The following is a 12,271-nucleotide window of genomic DNA, read 5'->3' as shown; positions in this document are numbered from 1 at the left end:
CTCTTGTATTAGGGAGGCTAGGTCTGCTTCCGGCCGCCCATGCAACGTGCAGGTGTGCAATGGGCGATGGGCCCAGACCCCTGCGCGCATAGGATTTAGACCGGCGTGCTGACCTCTCTGTTGTGCCTAGGTGGTGCTGCGACGTGTTGATCTTCCGAGGCCGGGCATGACCCAGGAAAGTGTGTCCGGCCAAAGGGGATCGAGCGTGTTGGGAAATGTGGTGCACCCTTGCAGGGATGATTATCTATTTGAATAGCTGTGTCCCTTGCTAAAAGGACGACCCGGAGTTGTACCTTGACCTTATGACAACTAGAACTGGATACTTAATAAAACACACCCTTTCAAGTGCTAGATACAACCCGGTGGTCGCTCTCTCACAGGGCGACGAGGAGAGGATCGCCGGGTAGGATTATGCTATGCGGTGATACTTGGTTAACTTACCATCTACTCTCTTCTAATGCTTCAAGACGGAGGCTGCCAGAAGCGTAGTCTTCGGTAGGACTAGCTATCTCCCTCTTATTCTAGCATTCTGCAGTTCAGTCCACAGATACTACCCATTTCATTGATACCAATGCATATGTAGTGTAGATCCTTGCTTGCGAGTACTTTGGGTGAGTACTCACGGTTGCTTTGCTACTTCTTTCCCCCCTTTCCCAGTTATTGCGATCATATGATAGTGTCCGGGAGCTAGAGGATCCCGAGGATGATTCTACATGGAGTTCGGCTTCGAGGATTAGTTAGGAGGTCCCAGGCAGGAGGCCTTGCCTTTTCGATTGTTGATATTTTTGTGCTAGGCTTCTTAAGGCAGACTTGTTTAACTTGTGTGTGTACTCAGATATTGTTGCTTCCACTGACTTGTATATTCGAGCTTATGTATTCGAGCCCACAAGGCCCCTGGCTTGTAATATAAAGCTTGTATTATTTTAATTTGTGTCTAGAGTTGTGTTGTGATATCTTCCCGCGAGTCCTTGATCTTGATCGTACACATTTGTGTGTATGATTAGTGTATGGTCGAATCGGGGCGTCACAAGTTGGTATCAGAGCAGACTGCCTGTAGGAATCCCCCTTCCAAACTCCTTGGCTAAAGTTGAGTCTAGTCATTGAAAAAGTTTTTACTAACATGGCTGTGCGGCTTACAGTCCCACGTCGCCATTGGGTGGTATTAGGATCTTTCATTCCTCGCCTTTACTCTGGGACTCTGATCTCTCTACTATTCGGGTTAAATGAATGTGCTAACTCTGACATTAGGATCTCGTGATCACATCCACCCGGAGAGCCCCCTATTACAGAGGATCACCTGAATTTGCTGCATCAGAAGATTCTAAAGATACTCTCTGATGTTCTCTTGAGACTCTCTGCCTGTCGCTTTTGCAATCCCCTACCACCGATACATCCCTATGGATAATTACTTACACCGATCCTTCTTACTTTCATTCCCAGATGCTCTTATTATTACAAGATGCATCGAGTTATTCTTCGACTTTTAAGAATCTCTTGAACCATTGCCTTACAGATCTTTGCCGCATGAATACCCCTATGCATAATTCCTCACACTTATCGAGTATCCGCTCACCCCCAGTTGATTCATGTATTTCACAAAAGTCTTCGAAATACCATTCAATTTTCCAAAAATCCTCAAAAACCTATTGCTCTTGAAATTCTTGCTCGCTTGCATTATGATTAATCCGATAAGTCTAGTGATCTTATTGGCATCCATTGTCATTATCATTTTGAGTCCTTTGATTCAATATGTTGTGAATGCTCGCAATCCTTAATCAGATCGTAGAATTCATCCTTCCGGCTCAGAAGTTTTTTTAAAACATGGGCTGGATCTCGACCAATCAATTGCCATCGATTGTACCCCTAAGCCTACTCAACCTATCCATCCTTAACCAGAGTGTTGGCTACTGATCCCTTGATTTGGAAATCATAATTTCGTTGTAGTTAAGCATCAAAATATTTAGATGTTTTAATAATCTGATGCCTTTGCATTCTTTCTTCTTCTGGTTGGGTACCAATACTCACATCAGATCCCTTGTGTAACGCCAAATCCATTGTTGGATTATTATCTGATAGAGTCCTTCATATTCAATAACTTTGTGAGTTTTCCTCGGTTACATAATGCCTTTTGGTAAATCGTGTCGTATGCCTTTGGAGACTTTGTATCCTCTGCTTTGTCAACCGTGCTCTACTTTCGAGCTTGTGCTAATTAATCCTACAGTTTGTGGTATATGTTCCTAAGATGCCCCGATGGGTTGACCATATGCCATCCCTAATCTATGTGATCCCAAGAGTTATGTGGGTTATACCCTACCGACGCTTCGTCAGATAACTTTTCAACACTAAACCTTCCAAAATGGGAGGTGAATGTAAGGTTATGCATTGAAGAAGTGGGAGTTGACCTTGAACTTTGTGTTCATGCCCATGGCCATGATGTAGATCCTATCATGGAAGCTTCTTGCAATAATAATTATTTCCCTGATATAATATCATCTGGTATCGATGAATTGATCATTTGCAATCCTGGTTCCAACCATATTCTCTCCTTGATACCATTTCTGGGACAAGGTGAAGTACTTGTCTTCTATGGATCAATACACCAGTCCAACCTTTACTTTGATCTTTCACCGAGTATTACACCTGGTATCTCGAGAGTATCACAGGACTGCATAACTTCTTATGAGTTCTCCATCAAGTACTACATTATCACTGATTCCAAAAAAAAATTCCTGGGCTCTGAGTCATTAAACACTCAAGGACACCGATAACAGAATCGAGTCCGCATCACGATTAAACAGCTAATAGTAATCTTCTTTAATTACGAGTTTGTACTCGATCACGTCATTTCTAGCCTGATCAACTATATCATTATCATGCTAAATTTTAACTATGCTACTTGGTCCTTCTTCATGGAGCACAATTTTCGATGGTTAGCTAAGCTTACGTCGATTTTCCTCATCATATCATTTTGCCTTGAACCGCAAGCTTGATTTCGAGTTTGTGTCATAACCATGGTTCCAATAACCTTCCACTTCATCATTCCTTTGACTTGTTGTCGTCGCTGATTCATTGCATCTTCATGAAATCTCTCGAAAAATGTGTCATGATCATCATCAACCTAATGAGCTCTTCCATGATATCAATCTAATTCATGATGAGAAATACCATCCTTGCCCTTGATGATTTGTGTTATCATCAGCCACTTTATTGCCTTCCCTCCAACACAAACTTGATCATGTTTTGTGCTATACCTTGAGTTCCTTGCTATCCCGCATTTGTTCTTCTTTACCTTGGAATATTACCACCTTTTATGTCAAGAATGTCGTGGGAATTTCACCACCTCTCAAAAATTCTTGATGCAAGCGATACTTATCACCATCACCACTCTTTTCTTGGTCCCCGTGTTGTTTCTAACCGGGATACCAACAAGTGAACGGTGATGTTCTGATTCTGTACTTCTAGCAACCCAATTGCTTTGAAGTTAATGGTCGATAGTTTAATCTTAGACTATTGGTTATTGAATCACCATTCTAACATTGATCATGCTACCTGAGCCAATATTTTGGGTGCACCTTTCAACCAATGTTTAATTGTGTATATTTTCCTCGAGCATACAACATTACATCATTTGATCTGGCAAGTGTTATCTCCTTCACATAATGGTGGAAATCCATCTTTTAGTAAAACTCGAGGAATTGTCGCTGAGCCCATCAGCCACCCCCTCATCATTTCCTTGGTTTAATGATGAAATCTTGTTTCGTAACTCGCCTCCGTAGTTCATTTCCTAAGAATTTTACAATGTCGTCTCATCAATTGTGTTGCACCTTTTCTTCTCAGGCATCCTGAGTCTGAGGTATCCTGACACCAATCAGGTCTGAACCTCGGTTAGATACAATGGTTGGGACATATTTCCAAGAGTTATAACATTGGTCCTTATATATCGGTAAGGTGATGTCATGCCTAGCACACCTGTCCGGAGAACCTATTGTTATAGTTTCCTTTTAGCAAGGTTATCCATTCTTCCATGAGGAAATTCTATGAATTATGCTCTAAGTTGTTCCTGATGGATCCTTGGTGCATCCAAAGTCTGACCTTTGCTTGAAAACCATGTCAATGCTATCTGGAAGCATGTCTATGGTACTCCAATTTTCAATAAAAACATTTGAAGCCAAATGCTAATATTTCCTGCTTAATTATCCAAACACCAATGTATGGGTAATGTCATGAAATTTCTCTCCCCTTACCTAAAGAGTTTTTTACATTATATCTCGTCATGGATATCATGCTCTGCTTGTCCTTGGGAAGGATATACCCTTGAAATATGTGCTTAAACAAATTTTCCTTTCCATTGTTCTGTTTAATTTGATAATCATAGTTTCCTTTCAATTGTTTGGTTTAACCTTTCTTGTGATCTATATGATCTAAACAGTAATATTCTCCTGCTTATGTAAACACCTCGGCGTACAATTCTGTCAGCAAGAACTTGTTACTATTGTTGATGACATTCCGGTAGACACCGATGGACAAGAACTTTGCCTATTGGTCCGCCTCGTTCAACGAGCAGGAAAATGGTTCTCTTCGTCTCTCGCCCTTAGTACCAACGTTGTTGCCGACATAACTAACAGGCTATTCTCTGGCATGCCTTGCTATCATTATCGTGCAAGATGGCAGCGCTCTCCCTAATTTTAACCCACATGGTGGGCCCATAACCCATAGTTCCACAGGATCGAAACATGACTCTCATGTACATCCTTGTTCCCAAAGTCAATCCTCATGTTTGGCTTCGTATGTAATTCATGGGTCACCTTCCTAGTGATCTATTCTAGAATCAGACACAATACGTATTCCTGTTGCTTTGAACCCCTTTCATGCCATGTTTCAGGCATCAAAAGATTGCCTGCCCGCTCGAAACTTCCCATGATACCTCCTTAATTTGCTCTTGATATTTTTCTTAAGTTTCAATTCGAGAGTTACTTTCCGCCACCTTCCCCGATGTTATCGACCAGGTAGTCAACTTTGCAGAGGTCCGTTCTCCACCCTTTATTCTTTCGTAAGTACGATGGAGCTCCCGAAGAAAGGATGCCGAATTCACAATATGACCTGAAGCAGAGCAATGAAGACATCAATGTATTGGATCGGCCTCTTTGAGAAGAGCAAGACAGAATGAGAAGACCCGCTAGATTCGTTACCAAACCTTTCCCCCTTTCACTACCTCTTAAATCCCGGGGCAAGATTTCTTGTAGTGGAGGAGAATTGTGACGCCCGAATAATTAAGCTACAGTAAACCTCTGTTAATGGTGTCATGTCATCACATCACTGTTGCTAATCCTCGCTTGATCCAAATCAATATTCAAAATTCAAATTCAAATTTGAAGTCAAAAATTCAAATTTGTCAAACATGGAAACTAAAATGTTCAAAGTGTGAAAAATGATCCCTGGATATTTGTCATGTTGAAACCACATTTTTATAAAGTTTTTAAATGCTCTTAGATGAATAAAACATGGGCTAAAACAATTAATAAATACTTTTAAATAATAAACAAATGCAAAACTATTTTATTTAGTTGCCAAATTATTTGTTGCAGTAATCGTATTACTAATACTAATTTACGGGCTAGTTGTATATTTTACAAAAACTAAAATGAAAAGAACTAATAGAAATCATAAACTATAAAAGAGAAAAGAGCAAAAGGAAAATACAAAAGAGCAAAAGTAAAAGAGAGAGAAAAGCCCCCCCCCCACTGCCCTAGGCCTCAGACCATAGTGGCCGACCCTGGCCCAGCGGCCCAGCCCCCTGGTCGTCTCCTTCCCCTGCCCCTGTTCATGCGACCGGGCGCCCGGGCGCATCCCCACTGGACCGGGTGCGCCGCCCCAGGGTGCCACGCCAACGGGGAGGTGATAAGGGTGCCACGCCCGCGCTTACTCGGGCTCCCCTACCCACTCAACCACCTGTTCCCTCCCAGATCTCACCCTCTCTTTCCTTTCCTTCCCAACTCCGCCAATGTCCGAGCGGTCTCGCCACCGCGGTGCCTCACCATTGCGGCCACTGTCCTTCTTCTATTGGTGTCCGAGAGGAGCGCCGACGTCGTCCCCATCGGCTACGCCGCTGGATTGGGATCGAGGAATGCCACCGACGTCGCCTTCGACTTCTTCCTCCCCGGCGCCATCTGCCACTGCCGCTATCAATTCCACCGCCCTACGATAGCCGCCGGCCTCCACGGGCCTTCCCCTCAACGATAGTGAGCACCGCATCCCTCCCTTGCCCTCTCTTGTGACCCTTAGTCGTCCCGTCGACGAGCGTCATCTGCTGCCGCCCGCGAACTCCCGTGGTTGCGCCTGCTGCTGCTCCCGCATTGCCCGACTACGCGCCCACGCCTGCTCGCGCCACGTCGGCTTCCCTGCGTGCGCTGCACTTCCCCTGCCCTGCTGCCGCTACTGCCCGCTGGCTGAGCGCCAGCCGCCGCTCAACTTGTCGCTGCACGCCACTTCGAGCAGCCGCACGAGCACCTTCAGCCGCGCCTGCCAGGGCTCCACCCAACCCCTGCACCGCGCCGCCCGCGTACCCTCGCTCCCGTGCGTCGCTGGCCGTGCTCGTCCGCCGCCGCTTGCGCCTGTGGCCGTCGCGCTTCGTCCGTCCGCCCACTTTGTCCGCACGCTATACCCCACCGCGCCTGCTGCTGCCCCTTTGCCGGCATCACCTATCCCTACGTTAGATCACCCCTGGCACCGCGTATTGTCAGGTTATGTTTTGTGATGCTTTGTTTTCTCTGTATTTACTGTTTCTTCCCCCTCTTCTTCTTCGATAGACCCCGAGACCGACACTAATGCCACTGAGTACGACTACATCACCGACGACCCCTCCTTCTTGCCAAAGCTTCCAGGCAAGCCCCCCCCCTTGATCAACCTAATATCGCATATTCTTCTCTCTACTGCTTGCATTAGAGTAGTGTAGCATGTTACTGATTTTCGATAATCCTATTATGATGCATAGCGTGTCTTTGCTACTACTGTTGTTACCATTACCTGCAATCCTAAATTCTTAGTACAGGATGCTAGTATTCCATCAGTGGCCCTACATTCTTGTTCATCTGCCATGCTATACTATTGGGCTGTGATCACTCAGGAGGTGATCACGGGTATAAACTTCATACATATTATATGATACATGTGGTGACTAAAGTCGGGTGGGCTCATAGAGTACCCGCAAGTGATTCCGATGTGGTGGCTGAAGAGGCAGGTGGTTCCATCCAGGTAGTGGTGGGCCTGTGTTCCCGACGGCCCCCGACTGTTACTTTGTGGTGGAGCGACAGGGCAGGTTGAGACCACCTAGGAGAGAGGTGGTGTCGGTGTCAAAACCGGCAGATCTCGGGTAGGGGGTCCCGAACTGTGCGTCTAAGGTCGATGGTAACAAGAGACAGGGGACACGATGTTTACCCAGGTTCGGGCCCTCTCTATGGAGGTAATACCCTACGTCCTGCTTGATTGATATTGATGAATACTAGTATTACAAGAGTTGATCTACCTCGAGATCGTAATGCTAAACCCTAGAGGCCTAGCTTGTATGGCTATGGTAATGAGTATTCGGCCTATCTACAGACCTAGCCTTCCGGTTTATATAGACACGGGAGGGACCTAGGGTTACACAAGGTCGGTTACAGAGAAAGGAATCTACATAGTTGGTCGCCAAGCTTGCCTTCCACGCAAAGGAGAGCCCCATCCGAACACGGGTGCAGTCTTCTGTCTTCGTATCTTCACAGCCCGTCAGTTCGGCCCATGGCTAACTGGCCGGACGCCCGAGGACCCCTTAGTCCAGGACTCCCTCAGTAGCCCGTGAACCTAGTTTTAATGACAAGGTATTGGGCGCGTAGATCTATCTTCGGCATTGCAAGGCGGGTTCCTCCTTCCGAACTCCAAGGTTTTCTCCGGATGTATTGAACGTGTCCGAACCTGTAACACACACACCACACACAACCGTAGAGAGAATATAATATTCCAGGAATCCAACCTCCTGTCAACTTTTTACAACGTGACATCATGCTCGCCCATTTTTTGAACCGTTTCTTGTCCCGCCGTTCCATGTTTTGAGGCACGGTTACTATTGGCACGTTCTGTCGAAGCAGAGATCGTGTCCCCTTATCGCGGGATTCTTATTAATACGAGCGCGGGTAACCCAACCGTTCCGTTGGAAAGATTTCTTAGGAATAGGCAGGCTTTCAGGCTCAGGAGGAGGCGTTTAATCCCCGCTGCCTTTATGATGGAACCAAGGGCCGTCTTTGTTACGCCAAACTTCTCCTCAGCCTCCCAAAACTCGAGTTCTAGCACCCAAGATTCGACTTCGTTGCTTGAAGCTTCCCCATTATGTCTAGACCCAACCCTCAAGGCCGATGGGCGGCTTCCTCCGTTACAGAGGAGGATATTGCGGAGCTTCGAGCGGCCATATACCTGACTGCGGAGATCCACCGCAGGCTTCCTGCTCAAGGGCAGGTTATCCCGACCCCCAGATCTGGCGAGAGGGTCGTATTCATCTCACACTTCCTTCGAGGTCTAGGGCTCACTCTTCACCCCTTCGTCCGGGGGCTAATGTTCTATTATGGACTAGACTTTCACGATCTAGCCCCGGAGTCTTTCCTCCATGTCTCGGCGTTTATCATTACGTGCGAGGCCTTCCTCCGAATCCCCCCACACTTCGGCTTATGGCTTAAGACCTTTAGTGTGAAACCAAAGGTAGTCAACGGAGAATAGGTGGAGTGCGGCGAGGCTGTAGTCAGCCAGCTCACCAACACTCCTTGGCCAAAAGGATCTTTTGCCGAAACTTCCAATCAATGGCGGTGTCGGTGTCAAAACTGGCGGATCTTGGGTAGGGGGTCCCGAACTGTGCGTCTAGGTCGGATGGTAATAGGAGGTAGGGGACACGATGTTTTACCCAGGTTCGGGCCCTCTTGATGGAGGTAAAACCCTACGTCCTGCTTGATTAATATTGATGATATGGGTAGTACAAGAGTAGATCTACCACGAGATCAAGGAGGCTAAACCCTAGAAACTAGCCTATGGTATGATTGTTGTCCGTCCTACGGACTAAAACTCTCCGGTTTATATAGACACCGGAGAGGGCTAGGGTTACATAGAGTCGGTTACAATGGTAGGAGATCTACATATCTGTATCGCCAAGCTTGCCTTCCACGCCAAGGAAAGTCCCTTCCGGACATGGGACGAAGTCTTCAATCTTGTATCTTCATAGTCCAGGAGTCCGGCCGAAGGTATAGTCCGGCTATCCGGACACCCCCTAATCTAGGACTCCCTCAGTAGCCCCCGAACCAGGCTTCAATGACAACGAGTCCGGCGTGCAAATTGTCTTCGGCATTGGAAGGAGGGTTCTTCTTCAAATTCCGTGTACCTGTTGAATAGTGTCCGGTTTCTTGTAAATGTAGTGCTCCTTGGCTTCTACACCCAATAATGTAGTCCATAATAATCAAACGAATACGAAAAGTCAGGGTGAATGAGCCGCCTATTTAAGGGGACGCGGATTTAGATCCAAACCACACCTTCTCCCTTCCGCGAGTATTCATCAGAGCGTATCCGACAGAGATCCATTCCATCATGGCCGGCCGCCGCAACTCCTCCTCTCGCCCTTCCATCCCTCAGCCTGGAGATTGGAAGAGGTGCTCCATCCCGCACAGCGAGCTAGTGACGCTCCAGACCAAGGGATTTCCCCCCGGCCTATATGGTCCCGGTTCGAGCCGGACTTGCCACCTATAATGGCAGAGAGCAAGCGGAGAGCGCCCCCAATCCCTCCAAAGGAGAGCGGGTATGCCTTGCCCCTTACTTAATAAGAGGGCTCGGATTTCCAATTCATCCGTTTCTCCGGGGCTTCTGGAGTTCTATGGCCTCCAGCTGCACAACCTCACGCCTGCCTCCATATTGCATATCGCGGGCTTCGTAGCCCTTTGCGAGCTGTTCTTGGGCTGCGAGGCTCATTTCGCGCTGTGTAAAAGGCTATTCTGCCTTGTGCCCCGCTCTAAGGAGGGGTCAATATATCAGGTGGGTGGAGCCGAAGTGTGGCGCATCGCCGGGACCGGATATATATCCGGAACCCCAAAGAAGGCGTCCGAGGACTGGCCTTCGGAATGGTTTTGTATAGAGGACGTCCCGCTGCCGGATCCTGTCCGGATCGGCCTCTCTGAGTTCGACAGTGCTCCCCTAAAGAAGCGCCTAAGCTGGCGTCCACGGAGCCCTCGGAGGGAAAGTGACAGGGACGTTATTTACCTGATGGGCCGGATAAGGTTGTTAGCTAATTCCGGACTGACCATGATCGGGGTCATGGCCGCATGCATCATGCGAGGGGTGCAGCCGCTTCAGTATAGAGGCCACCCCATGTGGGACTTCAACGAGGAGGACGACGCCACCCGCTACGGTCGTAAGGGGCCGGATTCGGCTGCCGCTCTAATAAAGACCTTGTCCGCTTTGTACAAGGGAGAAGAGGAGGAATTTCTCCGCGTCAACCCACGGGGTGGATTTCTATGTACAATCCCCCAAGTTGGGTAAGTGGACACTTTTACTTGCCCATCCGTTTTATATTCCCATTGTTAAATTTTCAGTCTAACGACTTCAACGCAGGAACTGCGCCAGGCTGTTAAAGAAATAAACAGCCCTCCTCCACAACCCGAGGATCCGGGACGGTCCCTTGACCCGGCCTCTCAAGAGGATCCGGACTTATCTGTGGAGCTGATTGATGGAGTGTTTCATCAATTGAGCAAGGACAACGCCTTGGTGGCCATTACGGCCGATTATCCAGGGCTACTCCCAGCCTCACAGGTAACTGAGACCGGAGTCCCAGCACTTTGAAAAGGGATCTGTCCTCGCGTGTTTTTGATTGCCGTATGACAATCGTGTTTTGCAGGGGAGGTCCTTGAGACGGGAGGCCGAGCCTGCGGCGACTAGCCAACGAGGGGCGGCAAGGCCCCGCGAGCTGAAAAGAAGTGCGGTCCGGACTGAGGCACCGGTGCAAAGGTATAGCGAGCCACCTTATTCCCAGGTGTTATTCCTTCGAGGCATATTAACGCTCGTGCTCTCTTCAGGACGAAGAGACCTCACCGGACTATATCCGGAGAGGCTGCCAATCGCGCCTCCACCAGCCAGGCTCCAAAGCCTGGTCCGGAAGCGGAGGCGAACACGAGGCGCGCACCGGATGCTCCTCCGACGGAGGATACGGACAGGCTGTCTGCCACCAATTCCAAGGTGGAGAGTGCCATGAACCACACGCGTCGCTGGACAGTTCTTCGTGATGCTTGTTTCTCCCAAGAGGCATTGGATGCCTTCAATTCGGGAGACACGTACCTCCGTGCCGCTCAAAATGGTCTAGCCAGAGCCACGGAGCAGTATGTGAAAGACATACGGGTAAGAAAATTTTGGTAATTATATATATGTACCAGTAGCCCTCGAGACTTGAAACAGTTAGAATAACTGATTTAAGGATCATCTGTTATGCAGGTTCTTACAGAAAAGAATACCCTGCTATCCCAGGAGCTGGAAGAGTGCAAAGCCCAACTTGAGGCCGCACTAGCCGCGGCAGGGGAGCCCAAGGAGACCCCCTCAGGTAATATACGCTTCGAAAGATAAGTATTTTGCGAAGTGCGGCGTGGGTGCAAATCTGACAAATGAAATTACAGATGGCGCCGGATTAAATCCGGAAGTGCAACAACTCCGATGCCAGCTGAAGGCTGGTGAGAGCGTGCTGACAAAGGTGAGGCGGGAGAAGAACGATCTCCAAGATGCCAACACCAAGCTGGGCATTGAACTGAAGGACGTTCGTGCCCAGCTGTTGGACTCTGTGAAGGAGAATCAGCGGCTTCGACGCGGCATATATAGTAAGTGCTTAAACGAACTTTGAAAAAAGAGTTCGGCGAGGAAGTCAACAAACAGAGTAATGTCTGTAGGTATGCTAACAGGTCGTCCTGCAGAGGAAATGCCCGGTTCTACGGGTGACCTTCTTCCCGAGCTCTCACAACTGCATGAGCGAGTTTGGTAGGTGATGCAAGGCGTCGCCCAGGCTTTGTGGCCATCCGTCTCCATGCCCGAAGGGCTTGGAGAGCTTGTAGAGAAGCTGAAGGGAGCGCGGCGGCACTTCTGATTGTGGAAGATGTCGGCCTGCCGTCAAGGCGCTAGGGAGTCCTGGGCCATGGTGAAGACGCGGTACACGAAGGCTGACCCAAACCACATGGCCGAGGTCGGACCCATAGGGCCCGATGGGAAGGAGATCCCTGTGAGCTTAGTA

This window comes from Triticum urartu, chromosome 4, assembly GCF_003073215.2.
Source record: "Triticum urartu cultivar G1812 chromosome 4, Tu2.1, whole genome shotgun sequence".
Lineage (NCBI taxonomy): Eukaryota > Viridiplantae > Streptophyta > Magnoliopsida > Poales > Poaceae > Triticum > Triticum urartu.
Note: the sequence above shows the minus strand (reverse complement) of the source record.